The sequence below is a fragment of the Lissotriton helveticus genome, assembly GCF_964261635.1.
Source record: "Lissotriton helveticus chromosome 1_1 unlocalized genomic scaffold, aLisHel1.1 SUPER_1_unloc_1, whole genome shotgun sequence".
Taxonomy (NCBI): Eukaryota; Metazoa; Chordata; class Amphibia; order Caudata; family Salamandridae; genus Lissotriton; species Lissotriton helveticus.
Window position 1 is genome coordinate 3,196,660 of NW_027611648.1, and position 17,514 is coordinate 3,214,173.

The window sequence follows — 17,514 nt, forward strand, 5'->3', positions numbered from 1 at the left end:
GTAGCGTTCCAGTTCCTGGGCTCTCCTGGCAGCTCCTCCCCCAGCCTGTACATAAGCAGTGATGCACCGACCGCGCAGTGATGCACCGACCGCGCAACGGGCACGCCGACGGCGCGCCAAAGGCAAGCCCGTCTGTGCCCGTCAGCGCCCGGATTGCACCTTGCGCCTTATCCCCTGGTCCCCCCTCTACAACAACTTACACCAAAGTATCTAACACTTAGCAAATAGAGTACATTGAAATGAACAGGCTTTTTCAGTAAATTGCAGGTAAGTTACTTTTTACGTTACTTTTCTAACTCAGTGCTGGATACCTAGATTCAGAACTGGGACATTTCTTAGAAACAGGTAAGTAAATACGTAAGGTAACCGGGGCTGCAGCTGACTTACCTGCCCTCTGTTTTTAAAGCATAATTTGTTTTTCTTTCGTTGCGCCTACCGTTTTAGCAGACTGCTGCATTTTAAGGCTCCCCACTCATTCATATACCAGGCTCGAACCGGACTGGAATCGCTAACGCGGGGCTCGGCTTCTTTCACCGACCCGCCTGAAGAGTAGCGTTCCAGTTCCTGGGCTCTCCTGGCAGCTCCTCCCCCAGCCTGTACATAAGCAGTGATGCACCGACCGCGCAGTGATGCACCGACCGCGCAGCAGGCGCGCCGACGGCGCGCCAAAGGCAAGCCCGTCTGTGCCCGTCAGCGCCCGGATTGCGCCTTGCGCCTTATCCCCTGGTCCCCCCTCTACAACAACTTACACCAAAGACTGCCTCATAAAAATTAACACAGGGATGTGTAACTGTCAGGTAAGCGACAAGCTGACAGGGTCTGGTAGCGATATTGCTCGGAATGGAGAACCTTGGCAGAAGCCAAACACCATGCTGCGAAACTGCGGGGATTCTCCCTTTCCGAACAATCCAAAGGGCTACACTAAGTCAGTGAGGGAGAATAACAGGGCAATCAGCTGCCTGCTACTCAATATAAGATCGATGGTCAAACACAAATACCAACTTGAGTGTCTAATACAGACAGAAGACCCGGATGTATTATTTCTCACAGAGACTTGGGCTAATGACAGCAGCGACTCAGATTGGAATATCGCCGTGCCCTCAGGCTGCACAGTTGCAAACATCAACCGAGCCGATGGCAGAGGAGGTGGCCTAGCCATAATCTATAGATCTGCCCTCACGCTGCAGGCTTCTCCCCATATCCTTGAGGGTGCAGAGGCAATGAGCTTTACTCTTAAGTTAGCTAATACCTCCTCATTCTCTGGCCTACTAATTTATAGGCCCCTTGGCCCGAGAGCCTCCTTTTTAGCGGCAATCCACACCTACCTTGAAAATTCTCTTGAGCACGACTATCCCACCATTCTGGGAGATTTTAACTTTCATTTGGAGGACACAAACAATGCAGAGACGGTCAATCTCCTTGACATTCTCTCTTGTCATGATCTCAAACTAATAGTCAACGAACCCAGCCACCAGGCTGGCCACACTCTGGACGCCATTTGCACCAACATGCCCTAAGCCACAATAAACAAGGTAACACCAGTGCCATGGTCGGATCACTTTGTCGTGTTTTTTACCATTTCGCTCATCACTTCCCCTCATAGAAGGCAACTTAGGTCCCCCCAAGGAAATATAGGGCCTGGAAATTAGTCACCAGGTTGGACCTATTGGGTGCTCTTGAGGATAGAGTAGTGACCTGCCCAGATGCAAACCAGGCGGCTATGGCTCTCCAAGCCAGCCTTCTAAATACCGCCAACCTGGTAGCACCGGAGAAGGTTTTTAGAGTGAGGCAAAAACGGGTGTCTGCCCCGTGGTATTCACTCGATTTAAAAACCGCTAAAATCAAATGCAGACAGCAAGAGCGGGTATGGAGAGTAAACTATGATCCAGCCCGAAGAAAATTTACTGTGCGGCACTAGAGGACTACAAGAAGCTAATCATTCAGGCCAAAACCTCTTATTATTCTAGGAAGATTCAAGATGCCGCCTACTCTAGCAGAGAACTATTCTCCACCGTCAACTCGCTACTGAGCTGCCCCCGCGGTGTGAGCTTTACACCAGATCAATTATTTACGGACAAGATGGCGTCCTATTTCCAGAACAAGGTCCAATCCGTCTATAATGATCTGGCTAGAGCAGCGGAAATTTCACAGGACGAGCTGAGCAGGCACAATGGTACCTGTAAAGTACAAAATGTCCTGTCAATGTTCTCCCCTCTGGATGTGAACGCGCTGACTGATCTACTGCTGGCTACTAAGTCAGGCTCTACTTTGGACCCTTGTCCACCTTTTGTACTCCACTTGGCACCGGCAGAGATAAGCGGTTTACTACTGCCGGTATTGAATCAGGCTTTGAACTCTGGAATCTTTCCACTAGCCTGGAAAAAGGCTTGTATACGGCCACTGCTTAAGAAGCCAAAGTTAGACCCCTCTGATGAGAAAAGCTATCGTCCAATCTCCTGCCTGCCGCTGCCTGCTAAGCTAGTGGAGACAGCCATGAACAGAGAGTTATCTTTCTATCTGGAGACATGGCATATTCTCGACAGCACCCAGCATGGCTTCCGTGCGAATTATTCCACAGAAACCGCTCTACTGATGGCAGCTGAAGAAATTCGGAAGGGGATGGATGAGGGAGGCAGGGTCACTTTGGTTCTGCTGGATCTCACGGCGGCCTTTGACACTGTAAATCACGAGGTACTCATCCAACGGCTGCAGGATATCGGTGTCAATGGTCTAGCGTTTTATCTCCTCTCTTCCTTCTTGTCTGATAGGGAACAAACCATCTTCTGGAACGGACTTCAGTCAGACAAATTTTTCCTCCCAGGTGGTGTCCCCCAGGGTTCAGCGTTATCGCTCACCCTGTTTAACATCTATGTATACCCCCTGGCCAAGCTAATAAAGAATCTGGGCTTTAAGCTGGTGTCATACGCTGATGACACTCAGCTGATCGTCTCCGTGTCCCATTCTGTGGAATCCACGGCTGCTGACTTCGCTGGCTGTATGTCCCAAGTCATGCAATGGATGAACTCAAATTTCTTAAAATTAAACACTGAAAAGACGGAAGTCCTAGAGTTTGGACAGAAAGAGTCTATCTGGAATCAAAATTGGTGGCCCATATCGGCAGGAATCTGTCCGGTCCCAGTGACTAAAGCAAGAAGGAAAAAGCGCCAGGGCGGTAGTAGGTTCCACTTTCTTGCTTCCTCCTTATGGAACTCTCTGCCACTGTCTCTGAAACAGAGTGATGATCTTCTTTCCTTTAGACAGGCTTTTAAAACTCTGCTTTTTAGACAAGCTTATTACAGTTAAACTGAGATGTGATCTATTCTTGCTCAAAGTACCTAGAGGCTGTGTTGTGTTCTAAAAGTTCAATAGCGCCATGAAGCCTGTGGGCGTACGAGCGCTGTATAAATAAAAAATTAACATAACATAACATAACAAGAAACCTGGGGTTTATCTATGATAAAGATCTGTCATGGAAGCCCCAGGTGAATCAGGTGGTTTCTGTCTGTTTTTTCATGCTTAAGGGGCTGAGAAAGATCCTGCCGTTTATTCCTTACCATCTCAGGAAAACGGTTATCATCGCCACCATTCTTTCCAGACTAGACTATGGAAATGCCCTCTATTTAGGAGCAGGGTGTGCTCGACTGGCCAAGATGCAATCAATCCAGAATGCAGCAGCCAGGATGCTCCTTCACCTACCTAAATACCATTCCACCTCACAGGCAATCAGGCAGCTACATTGGCTCCCCGTCCAGAGGCGGATAGACTTCAAAGCGCTTTGTCTGGTGCATAAAGCCCTGGCTGGTGTAGGAGCCTCAGATCTTCAACATTTAGTCATGAGGTACCTGCCAACCCGACCCCTGAGATCTGCCTCGGAAGGGCTGGCTATGGTCTCTAAGATCAAAAAACAACGATGGGGCGGAAAGGGCTTCTCCCATCTAGCCATGAGGCTCTGGAATACATTACCTCAGCAGCTAAGACAAATTGTTGAACACAGGAGGTTCAGGAAGGATGTCAAGACTTGGCTTTTTACACAATAGGACACTGGACAGCGCAATCTCAGTTACCCTGCACAGCGCCAAGCACATTGGCATAAGTGTGCTTTAGAAATACCATCACTCACTCACTCACTCACGTTTTGGTTATTCACATGATCTTTAAAGAATATTTTTAGTTTTCAAAACTCCACTCTTGGAAACTTTGTGGAGTAGCACATTGAAATGAATGGTCTTCTACAATAAATTGCAGGTAAGTTACTTGTCACATTACTTTTCTAATTCAATGCTGGATACCTAGATTCAGCACTGGGACATTCCCAAGAAACAGGTAAGTAAACACGTTTTGCTTATTAGTGCAATTAAGACTATTTTGAGGTTTCAAAACTCCACACTTAAAACATTTTGGAGAAAAAGTGTCTTCCAACTTCCCGCCTATCATCGGAACTGTATAATCCACCCACTTTGAAACCCTGAGATTGCAGAGACTGAGAAGATACTGGGTTCAGGGTGCCCCCTGCCCCCCTCCGGTTGGCTCCACACTTAAAACATTTTGGAGAAAAAGTGTCCATGTTATCCTTAGGAGGGAAAACAGGTTAACGGTTCTCAGGTAAGTAATTGACTGTGGAAGTTAAGGTTCTGGGGTTAGACTCTGGGGTCCACCAGGGTCAGTGATGCACTGTTGTTGCACCCTCAGCGTCACTAGGACGGCTGGGTGCACACTGTTGAGGCCCAATGTTATCCTATGGGGGATAGGGGGATCCGGTTATTGGCGGATGGCAAGCGGCCCATAGGATTGTGGGAGCAAACTCTTAGGGTTTAGCTCAGGGCAAGTTGGGGACCAAAGGTGCACCCTAAGCGGCACTAGGGCGGCCGGGCGCAGGGGGCTGTTTTGAGGTCGGGTGCCCTGTTGATTTCAATGGAGATTCACCGGGACAAAGACACACTGCAGGCTCGTGGACGAAGATCTTCCAGGAGCGACCACCACTTCGAGGGGTAAGTTGGGATGTTGAGGGATGGTTAGGCACCGCTGGGTTGGGCACACAAGGCCGTGGGGCGTCGGGTGTAGGTGTGCCTTTGGACGTCAGTTTTTCTTACCAGCTCTGGTCGCGGTAGGGGGGGTCCTCTGGATTGAGGCTGCAGGCGTCGTCTGGAGGCTTGAGGCAGGTCAGGGGTCGCTGGATCTCGGGTCAGGATTGCCGAGGGGACCTCCTCGTGGTGTTTTTCCACTCAAGCTCGTGCCAGGTCCGGCGGGTGCACTGTGGGCTGGATTCATCGGTTCTGGCTGGCACCAGAAGCTGCAGTTTAAACACGTCCGGTGTTCACAGGAGAAACAGTCTTGAAAGTGAAGACAGGTCCTACGGGGTTTGTGAGGTTGCTGGCTATTGGACACGCCGGGGTTTCGCAGGAGAAGTTTCTAGGGGAGACAGGCCTGTAGGGCTGGGGCCAAGTCAGTGAGCGTCGTCCTCTTATTAGCTCTGCGCGGATTCTCGTCCTTCTTCTTCTCTTCTTTTCTTGTTGTTGCTGGATCTGAGGAAGGAAGGTTCAGGGTGCCCCTAAATACTAAATTTAGGGGCATTACAGGTAGGTAAAGGGCAGGGACTAATGGGTACTTTCCCTGGGGTGGGTACACCCCCCATTCTGCCACTCTCCAGTGGGAGAGGGGCTGAAGCCTGTCCCTGGTTGGCTGGGTCCCCCCATCCTCAAGATGGCAGGCACTCAAGGTAGTGCTTCACCTCGCCTCCCCCACCTTAGGGGTGGAGTTCGCCGAGGTGGGCACACCTCTCTTCCTCACATGTTTTTCCCACGTGTTCTCCCGCCCAAAGTGGGGGGGTAGAACCAGTGGGGAACAGTGGCTGTAAGCGACAAATGGTCTGGAGAGGCTCACAAAGGCGGCATGGCATGCCTCTGAAGCTTTCCCTTCATGAGCCCTGCCCATCCTGGGGGTGGAGGCATGGCACCTCGTCCCAGGATGAGCATTGTTTCAGGCCCCCGAGACCATCAAGCTCTCGACCCAGGGGTCCAGAAACATGTCTGGTGTTGGCAGCCTAAGCAGCCACTCAGTCAGGTCACTAGGAGTTGGTCGAGTTTCAGGGGGCATCTCTAAGATGCCCTCTGTTGTGAATTTTACATTAAATCCCACACTGGCATCAGTGTGGGTTTAATGTGCTGAGAAGTTTGATACCAAACTTCCCAGTCTTCAGTGTAGCCATTATGGTGCTGTGGAGTTCGTAATGACAAACTCCCAGCACCATATACTCTTAATGGCAGCACTGCACTGCACTCTTTTTAAATATACCCGTAAATTGAAGCTACAGAAATATTTCATATGTAATAAATTCCAGCCCAAAGCAAATATGACATCAACCACCGACTTGTTACCTTGCTTTAATGTTAATGATTTAGAACTGATTCAGGATGTGGAAGCACTGCGCAATGAAATCCCCAGCTCTGGCTTGTCAGAAGAACATTTGGTTTTAAGCACTCCAGGTAACACCAAATTTAAACCCAAATCTACCTTCACTCCATTAATGTTGCCTAATAACCTCGATATTTTTCATGAACTGGCCATCACAGGAATTAAAAACCTTTATGCAACAACACTGAGAGAAAAGTGCAAATATTCTGCACAAAACAACTGCTATGCACAATTGGTCAAAAAACTACAGGCGGATAATAACATCATAATTCGCCTATCAGACAAAGGGGTAATGTTTTATGGCCACGCTCTCTATACATGGTGGAGGCTTACCTTCAGTTGAATGACTCTCACTGTTATACACGGTGTGATGTTATTACTGTTGGAGAAGCTCAAGCGGATTTCTACGCACAACTGTTAGCTTGGAGAAGCTCGGGATTACTAAGCCAAAATGAATTTAAATTCCTCAAAAATTAACATCCAGTAATTCCCGTGTTCTACCTTATTCCCAAAGTCCACGAGAACTCTGAGAAACTCCAAGGGAGACCCATCATCTCTGCACGCAGTTGACTCTTGGAAAACACCACCATGTATATTGATTCTTTCCTCCAGGAGTTTGTCAATGCTTTGCCATCCTATATACAGGATTCTGGTCACTTTTTGAGGAAACTAGATTGTGTAGTATGGGACTCAGATTGTTGGCTAATAACGTTGGATGTGTCATCCTTATATAGTAGCTTCCACCACCTTGACGGTCTGAGGGCTATTCAGCATTATTTTGGAAGTAGGCCTATCCAAATGTCTGAGCATAACAAGATGTTGCTAGCCATGATCTCCTACTGTTTGCTCAATAACTTTTCATGTTCAGCAACCAGTATTTTCAACAGATCAGGGGTGTAGCTATGGGGGCCTGCTTTTCTCCCAGTTATGCCTGTTTGCATATGGGCTACTGGGAGGAGCAGGTCCTCCATGGCACCTATCACGATATTTTTTTTGAACATGTGGTGCATTGGTACCGATATATTGATGACATATTTTTAATATGGCGAGGTACAAAACAGCAGGCTTTGGATTTTATTGACTTGATCAACATCGATGCACTGAACCTTGTTTTTACATCCAACATTAGCCAGGAACATGTCTGTTTTTTAGATGTAGAAATTGTTGCTAAAAATAACAAACAAGAGACAGTACTTTACTGGAAACCTACAGCAGGCAACACAGTGCTTCATGCCAAGAGCCATCACCCAGCTCATCTGATATGCAGTATCCCTTACGGGGAGATGCTGCATATCAGACGCATTTGCAGCACTGATTTTGAATGCCAGCAAGCTCAGGAGGCCAGCAAAGCATGGTTTTTAGCTTGAGCATATACTGCTACAGTAGTAGACACTGCTATCAGGAAGGCCAACCTCATCCCTAGGAAAGAGGCCCTGCTATATAAAACTCCGGCAGCAGACCCAAACACAACCATCCAGCCAGCTAGACTCATATTGACATATAATAGACAGCATCAAGCTCTCCATAAGATCATCAATAAAAACTGGAGCTTAGTGCGCAATGACCCTGTCATTGGGGACCTGATGACAGTCAAGCCTGAAATCTCTTTCAGGAAAGCACGCTCAATGAGCGATGCTCTGGTCAAGTCTAGTCTGAGGTTGTTGCCAACACAACATGGTTGCAGGCCAGTAAGGGCTTCAGGAAATGCTCTATTTGTAAAGCCTGTAAACATGGGGTTAGCGGAACTGAGTACAACATTCCTTTTTCTGACACTCCACGATTCATCCACAGACAGCTGACGTGCAAGACTGAATTTGCGGTTTATGTGCTGGAGTGTCAGTGTGGCGTGCAATATGTTGGTAGTACCAAATTGCAGGTCCACAAACGGATACTCCAGCACATCAGGGAAATCAACACTAGTGATGCCGCTTATCCGGTTGCACGTCATTTCAAAGAACATCATGAAAATAAAAGTCAGCTGTTACAGTACTTTGTTATAGATGCTGTTTCCCCCCTTAGAAGGGAAGGAAACCGTGAGGCCATCTTACGCGCACTAGAAACTAGGTACATTGTGGAATTAGACTGCAAGACAGCTCTAGGCCTGAACTCTAGTGAAGATTTTTATACTTGTCTCTAGTTTAAATCCCTAGCACAGAAGCACCATTGTGAGCTGAATGTAACTGGAAATTCCCCATTGTTTGATAACCACCTGACATTGAGATGGGCAATGGTGCTCCCTCATTTCTCCCGCAGATCACATTGTTTTTAATATACCTGTTTACATGTCTTATTTCAAAAGAGTTTCTTTTTTCACGTTTTTATTAAATTTGCACATTTCTGCACTAAATCACTTTGTTTGCACTAAAGTACCAGACAGGCGCAGTCGCCCAAAATACCTTGGATTTGGGGCACTGGTAGGACATATTAACCCACTTGGTTTCTATTCTTGTATTTGCTCTATTTTGCACATCTTCATTACATTTGCACATAAAGGAAATGTTTTTTAAAAATGAATTGATTGATTAATACTTCCAATTGTTTAGTCTTTTAAAAATTCTTATAAGCCTTTTTTTAATAATAAGTGGTTTTATTGTGACATTTTTTACTTATAAATATTGGGTTTTTAAATACATCTGTGAACCTGTAAGTATTTTTTCAGTGCCCATGCTGCTGGTTATAGTGAGAAACAATCACGTGTTGGCTCTCTTGCACTTTGCACTTTAAATGTTGTTTGCTTCTCATCGGGCGTTATGTGACCAAGGCCTCTTTGTAGGCTGAAACGTTATGCGGGCAGGCTGCTGAAAAACTAAAATAAAAATTCTCACCTGCACGTTTGGGTCGGCTCTCGTTTCTTTTCATGTGGAGTCCCGGGCACGAGGGGACGGCGGGAGTGGTGGATCGAATATATATATGCCTGGCACGCTTCCGACTTAGAGGTTACGATGACACACTACTGCAGAACACACTCAGGCGAGTGAGGAGAATCCCTAGGGTAGAATTGCTTAAATGGTAAGGAAAACCTGCTAGTACTAACACAATTGAAGAGGGTAAGTTTAGGATGGTTACACCCTACTCCTCGGGAGCTAACCACCTCTGGGCCATGATGCGAAAAAACTGGCACATCCTGCACACAGATAGTGTATTGAGGGAGGATCTGCCTCCACACCCTCTGGTGACCTTCAGTAAAGGTAGGTCATTAGGGTATATGCTGGTACGAAGCCATTTAGAAAGACCCAATGTCAAATCCAATACACTCAAGGAAATGAGTGGGTTCTACCCGTGCGGCCGCTGCAAAGCCTCTGCGGCCAGTAGGAGAGTTCTCCATTATGACAACCAAGATACAGGAAGATCTATGAAAATACAGAAATTCATTACATGCAGTACTGTGTATGCAGTGTAGTGTTTGGTGTGCCTGTGTGGCCTCCGCTACATCGGGAGCACCATCAATCAACTGAAAATGAGGGTGTTGGAACATCTCCGGGCTATCGACAAGGTAGATCCTTCCTATCCTGTAGCCCGGCACTTTGCGGACATCACAATAAAGATCGTAGCAAACTGCAATATTTTGGGTTGGACTCTATACCTAGCAATGCTAGAGGTGGTGACAGGTTAATACGACTCAGATGGCTGAAATCGAGATACATCATCGATTTAGCCACTAAACATCCTGGGGGTCTGAACAGCGGGGAGGAAATGACCGTCCACCTAGGAAAATGAATTACAACAGGTGATACTGGGGTACGGCTGTTTATTGTATAGGATTAGTCTGCATAGTGAACTCATGGCGGGGTCTTATTGGATGTTTCACGATGATTTTTTGCAATTATCACACACATTTTGTTTTCATCATTAACATGTATATATTTGGTTATTATTTCCATTTCTTATTCTTTTTCCTCCATTCTCATGGGTGTGACTATTGCGTTGGTCCACTGATTAACCCTCCTGTAGGGTATAATATGATATTAGATTGTTACCTTTCGTTGGCTCCTTGGAGTTTATGATGTATAGAATATATATATATGCAATTTGATGACCATTTTTCTGTATTTTTATGTACTAGCTTTGTAAACAATGTCTCGCTGACTCATATATGGCTTCCAGTGGGGTAGATTGACTGTTAAGGGACCCATGCCGATCCACGGCTTGATTTTGTTACAGTTTGTAAATATATCTATTTATTGCCATACTTTTCTTGTATTTGTACCGATTCACGGTACTATTGTCTTGCACGGTGTGCATATACATATAATGTGTACTTGACCTTATCTTCTACAAGATGGCGTCGATAATCGACATTTGGGGAAGTCCCTTGTCTAGGTTAACTCCCACGATGGAGCTTTAAGTTGGGTCATGTGTCAAGTGTCATTGACACTGACGAAGGCTTACGCCTAAACGCGTTTGTTTGCTTTTCATTAAAATTAAAAAGACCGCTTTGGAATTCGGCACCCCCGGAGTGCTGTTGTCCTTTTTGAAGTAAGAGGATTTTGAGCGTTATATATATATATATATATATATATATATATATATATATATATATATATATATATATTCTCCATACCCGAAAATGTTTTATACGATTTGAAACACCAAAAGTAAAAAAAGAAAAATATGAAATTAAATATGTAAGAACACGTAACTGCTCTGTGTGGAGAATAATGTTTACTATGCCCCAGGTTTGAGCTTTGAGAAGCCACTATTTAAAGAAATTTGAGGGAACGTTACTCTTGTAGTTTCGGTTTGCTCTCAATAGAAGAAACAATGGGTCTCCCTGTTGGTGTGATGGATTCTTGTGTTTTTTAAGGAGTAGGTAACAAATAGGGAGTCATGGATAGTCACGTTTTAAATAACAAAACTCTTCCCAGTGAAAAATGCCATTGGTTCTCCATCCATCTAGTCTTTCCCACATGGCTGTGATGCTTTGTTTGTATTCCCTTATCTCGCTTTTTGAAGTAGAAGTGTTTGTCTTCTAGTTGCCTCAATGCTTCCTGTATATACATTTCTTTGTCCCAAATCACTATGTTCCCTCCTTTATCCGAAGGGCGGATCACAATAGTGTTGTCTTTAGCCAAGGATTGCATTATATCATTTTGGGTTTGGGATATATTCCAGTTAGTGGCTTTATGTTTCTTTTGTTCTCGGGTTTTAAGGAGTCCGTGCATCATGGTCTCTTCGAATGTGTCGATGCTGTTGTGAGAAAGGTTAGGGTACAATTTAGATTTGGGTTTAAAATCTGTTATGGTCGCTTGGTTGGTGATGATGTCCATACTTGTTAATTTCTCTGTCTCTTCTGGGTCTATTTCTGCCAGTAAACTTTGCATTGCTAGGAGGGGACCTACGTCTCTGATACATAGTGTTGCATTCTCTGTAGGTGTAATATTTGAGGCATGGTTTGTGGAATTCAGGGAATCCGGCAAGATCTCTGATCCTACTTGATATGGTTTATATAGTATATGTCATCTAAAGAAGTTTTGCTTTTCTGATGTATTTAAAAATGTCAATTCTTGTTTCTGGGTAGTTGAAGTGGTTGGTGGGGCAAAAGGAAAGAGCTAGACACAACGTTCTTTTTTCTAGTGTAGTGAGTGGTCTATTTGATAAGTTTACGATAGTTTTGCTTACCATGTCATTATCCATCATTGATTGTTGGAGGTGGTTGCCTTGTTTTCCACTGGCATTTTCCTCGTCCGCTGCCTCTTCTGTGCCCTCTGTTTGTCTCACTTTCATGTCCGCTTGTTTCGTCCATGTTTCTTCCCTGGCCTCTCCCTCGCTTTCCCCTGCTTCTTCCTCGTGTTCTCAGGGTGGGTGTTACTCATGGAGTTTGTCTTTCTGTCATCATGATGTGAAACCTGTCTAAAAACGTTGTAGGGACTCCAGTTTTCCCTGGTCGGTTTGGCCATCTTGCATCTTTCATTTACTTTGGGCTACATCAACGTCGCTGCTGGTGACTGAATCAGTTCCACTAGCTGTCTCACTTTGTTCTTCAGTGGGTGATGGTCCAGAGTGCTGCAAAACGCCGCTGCTGGGGCTGCCGGAAAGCCGCAGCCGGTGACGAGACTGGCTCGGTCCCCCACTTGGCTCCCCAACTGGCCCTCCCTCGCCTGAGGCTACCGCTGACGTGCTGTCCTGCTGCCCAGCGCGGCCGGAACCGCAAAAGTCTGTGTTACGCGGCAGGAACCGCAGATCATTTGCCAAGCACGCCCAAAGCCGCGGGGGCATTTTACTTTGCGGCAGGAGCCACGAGGCCTTCACCTTCACCTGGCGCGGCAGGGGCTGCAAGTCACTTTCCAGTGCAGCGGTGGTGCGGCAAAACTTTTGCTCAACGCGGCAGGAGCCGCAGAACATTTGCAGAGGTTGAGAGGCATTTTCCAATGCGGCAGGAGCATAACCGTTCAGAGAACAGAGGAGAGCTGTGGGAGAGAACCTTGGAGGACCGTGTGGGCTTGATATGGCTTGCCACAAACCCCCAGCCATCCCCATCCACAGCAATTGAGTAAACCTCCAGCATTCCCCAGCATTTTCCCATCTAGCCCCATACTGCCTTGGCTTTACCAGAAGAGTCCCCCAGTGCTGAAAATACGCTGGAAAGTTATCACTCAATCCGCCAGCAACTTTACCATCTCTACGTTCTTATAGTAATTTGAACAATTTGAGCAAATCGACAACAAGCTACAAACGACCCAGCTTAACACAGCACATCGACCCTGGCAGTAAGAGTGACAGAAGTGACAGAAGCCAGAGCTAGCGACAGTGCAGGTCAAGGGACAATTAAGGATCAGCAGAGATAGCAGCAACAGCAACTGCCACAACAGAGCTAATACAGAGGGAAACACCGGGTGGTGAACGCGGCAGCCATTAGTGGCTGACGATAAGTGAGGCTCGGTGACGCTGCAGAAGCAGTCCAACTAGGTTGGACTAAGCTAGCAGCTCACCAGTGTGCCCTGCTGTGGTATACCCAAGGGGAAATGAGCTAAACAACTTGAACAATCCAATACTGCAATAAGGAGCATGAGATCTAGGAGAGTGCGTCAGGTGATTAAAGGCAAAAATAAAAAAACCTATAGAACAAGGGCCAGTAACGAGCCAAAAAAGAAAGACCCCCAGACAGAGAAAAAGGCTTGTCTGCGCCAAAACCCGAAATAACATCACAAACTAGGATCCAAAAATTCTTCTTTTTAAAGAACCCAATGGCCGCCATTTACGCATCAACCTTAGAGACAGTCCGGTTGCCAAATCCACTAGCACCAGACACAAGGGCTAATAAAGGACACGTTAATCCGGGAAGGACTGACCAAAAGAAAAGTGTACATCTATTGCCATTAAAACAAGTTCTCCTTCTATACAGCAACAGCCAAATATCATTAACGCACTAAAAGAAAATTCAGCTTTACAGAAATCAAGCATAGAAATTCCAGCAAACAGGTTGGCAACTGTAACAGCCCGAGTACACCGGATCAATCCCTCAACATACCAAAACAAAGTAATTGGAAGAGGCGAAAACAAGGACAATAAAAACGAGTACTTGGAAGGAAAAACAAACAAATCAGTTGAACAGGTAGTACTACTTTTCACTAGCCAACGATGCCAACCTGTTAAAAATATTGGAAACTAATACACAAACACAGGAAACCCCGAATGAAGCAATTCAAGGGAATGCTTCGTCACTGGCTATTGGAAGAACAATGTGGTACAGCTGCTGACATCGGGGAGTTAACTGGCAATCTGCTGCTGGCGTTGAAAGTGCATGTTTCTGTCTGCATGACAAAATGTTTTAATGAAATAGAAGAAGATATTTGAGAGCTCATTTAAAAGGTTTTCTAATTTTGCTTTCTACGGCACTAACCATAATTTCTATGACAAAATGGACTGCCTCTTTTCGTTCCTTTTTTAAATGAAATGTTTTTAGGTTTATCAGTTTGATTCAATCAAGATGGCTTCAGGTGTGCCAAAGTTTTGTCATAAGGAACACTGTTAGCGCTCTAGTTGTTCTTTAGAACACTCTGGGAGGCTGCAGTAGAACACTGTATATCAGCTGACATTCGCTGCTCCGGTTGGATGTACGTGATTTACTGAAAATGTCAGACTTTATTCTCACATGGATAAGAAAGACAGTGTGGATTTACAGGAAGCATGCTCTCATTTGAGCTTTTGGAGCACCTTCTATAACCCCGGCGAGAAAATCATGAGAAAACTGTTTTCTCTTAAACATGATTTAAGAAATCTCATAAGAGGCTCAGCATTTTTCACAGGGTAAAATCAGCTTAGAACACCTTAGAACAGACAACAAATGATTTATAGTGTAACAGTTAGCATCCTTTAATTTCACAGGGTAAAATCAGCTTAAAACAGACCATTCCTAAAATTAGTGTGGTACCATCCACAAATAATGTATATTGTAACTGTTACCATCTTTTCATTTCAATTGGCTCCATGTCCAAGAGTCCTGTAACGGCTGCCACAGCATGTTGTCCATGTTGTGTCCAGCCTTATAGGGGGGGGGTTCCTTTCGGGTGTGCCCACTCTGCCCCCTTATATATTTTTTAGGTTGAGCATCATGCATGCGCTGTCTGCAAGACCTGCTGTAATCATTACAAGGAGTGTGATCCCACCTGGCTGCTTGCCATTGGTTACTCCTCCATCACTCTTCTTTGCTGGCTTCTGATTGGTTGGCACTCCTGTAACATCACTTGCGGTTTTCTCTCAGGAGCACCGACCAACTACAGTTTTGTTATGCTTTAGTTGTATATATGCTCCTTCGGGGCCTACTTCTTTTATTTCAACGCATGCATAATATTTCTCCACACGGGTGCCGCGCTTCATGTTTCGCAGGGCGCCTGATTCTACTTATTTAGTTTATTGTTACGGTCCAGATGTTGCCTCCGTGCAAGGCAGTCATTCCCGTTCCTAATCTCATCAATTGGTAACTTGATGTTTCAGCGATAAATAACAGTGTTATATAAGCCAAACAAAGCCATTTTCCACAAGAACACAGTTTGTTTGGGTGCTACCTGGCAACATGAAATTTGATTTTAGCGATAATAAAGCATTTTTGAAAATTTGCTTATTTGTTTTGTACTATTCTTAGTCACCACCTCTTCACAGGTCATAGAGGCTGGTGGTGTCACTGTAGGATGGGAGAGGTGAGCAGGAGCCTGCTGCCGGTACTGAAGCATTCACGGCACAGGGCTGTACGACGCAGACCGAGACAAAGGCAGCGCAAAGCCAGCAATCCGTCATTGTCAGCTCCCCCTCTGCCCCCTTCCTTGCATGTGTGCAGAACACCAAAATCCAATGGCCCTTGCACTTCAGGTACAGTAATACACACGCAATGTACCGTGAAAACACTAGTAATCTGTACACGTGCTTTCTTGCACACAGTTACCTATTTAGTGCCACACACAACCACGCAGTCGCTCATGCCCAGGCCTCTCCCATACAAATCATCACGTGTGTCCTTTTACACTCCCATCAACATAGCAGCTAAAATTGTGGCCACAAAACAACACAAGAGAAACAGCGGAGGTGGTTTCACATGATAAAGCAAAATGCGTGGGGGTCGGGGGGGGATGGGGGAGGGAGAGGGGTTTGTTCACTTATTAGTAATGTAAAGTTGCAGGAGTTGTTTGGAATTTGGGGCGTGGTTGCCCTTGCGGTAACAGCTATAAGGGGCGAGAAGCAGGGAGCAGGACTGAATAGATGCAAGCGAGCTTGTTGACACCCGCTGCTTAAGTTAAGATGAGACGCTCTTCTTGAAATGTACTGCTACTAATTGACAAGATGAAAATGAATAAAATCTGTTTACAAAAAACAAACAAAAAAAGAAACAGCGGAGGTGGTTGCGACTGCAATCTCATCTTGAATAACAACTGGCTTCTCATCACCACCGTAGTGGCAGTGGTGCTTCGTATGTGCTCCTCCATCCCTCATTTCTCCACACAAATCCCATCAACACCCATGGTGACTAACCGTCCCTACTTTTCACGGACTCTCCATAAGAATGCCTTTCTACGAAGCCACGTCTATAATTTTCATTATTTTGGGTGACAGCCAATGAAGCGGTGTGTTTCTCCCTCTAATGGTCACCCCAGACTTTTTGTGGAGAGCTATTATGATTGGCTTGAAAGCCATCAGCCAATCCTAGTGCTCGCTGCTCCACTGCAGGATTTCTATGGGCCAATGAAAACAGCTTTGGTTACCCAGCCTTGGGTTGCTTTAACTCCCGCAAATCACACTTTCAGTGTTATTCTAAATTGTTTACAGAGTCCTGCACTTTTGAAAGTCCAACTCCGTTTGAAACCGGTCACCAAGTCAGCCATGGGCTTCATTACCCCCTTCAATCAACTTCTCCAAGGTAAGTGGAATAATTATGCTTTTCATGTTTTAAAGTTTTACATTTGCGTTTAGTTTCAGTAGAATGAAATTCATCTACGGTGACAGTGTTTTCACTTTTTCTCTCCGTCACCACATGTGTACTCTTTCCTTCGCTCTTTCCATCTTTCTCTTTCCCTATATCTCTCTGCTGGTTCCCAGTCCCAGTGCACTAGGTCTCACATGTACGAGAGTGTGTGTCATTTTTATTGTACATGATAATCCCTTTTATTTACGTTTTGTTTCTTAACCCCTTGTATGCTGATGACGGCCCCCAGCCGTCATGCACTATACTGCTCATGTGCTGATGACGTCTGGGGGCCGTTCAAGGGGTTAAAACATAAATAAAAGGCATTGTCCTTTAGAATGCCTATAGCTTAAACTCTTGCAGATAGGAAACCTATTGCATTGCAAATGCTTGTTTAATTAATTTAGTATGTCCCAGAGTCTGGTAAAGGCTGCCAAAACATATTGTTCAGGTTGAAAACAACCAATCAGGATTGACTACTTCCTCTTAATTTGGTTAATCAGAGCACATCTGGACACCAACTGCCTAAATATACAATTATATTTGACACTTCATTTCTCGAAAACTGCTGATCGGATTTACACCAAATAACAAAAAGCTAAATCTGCAGGCCAAGATCTAGCTTCATGCCAAAGTTAGTGTAATGCTGTTCAGCAGTTTTTGCTACAGCACTGTTTAAAGAAGTCTATGGAAGATATAAGGTGGGGACC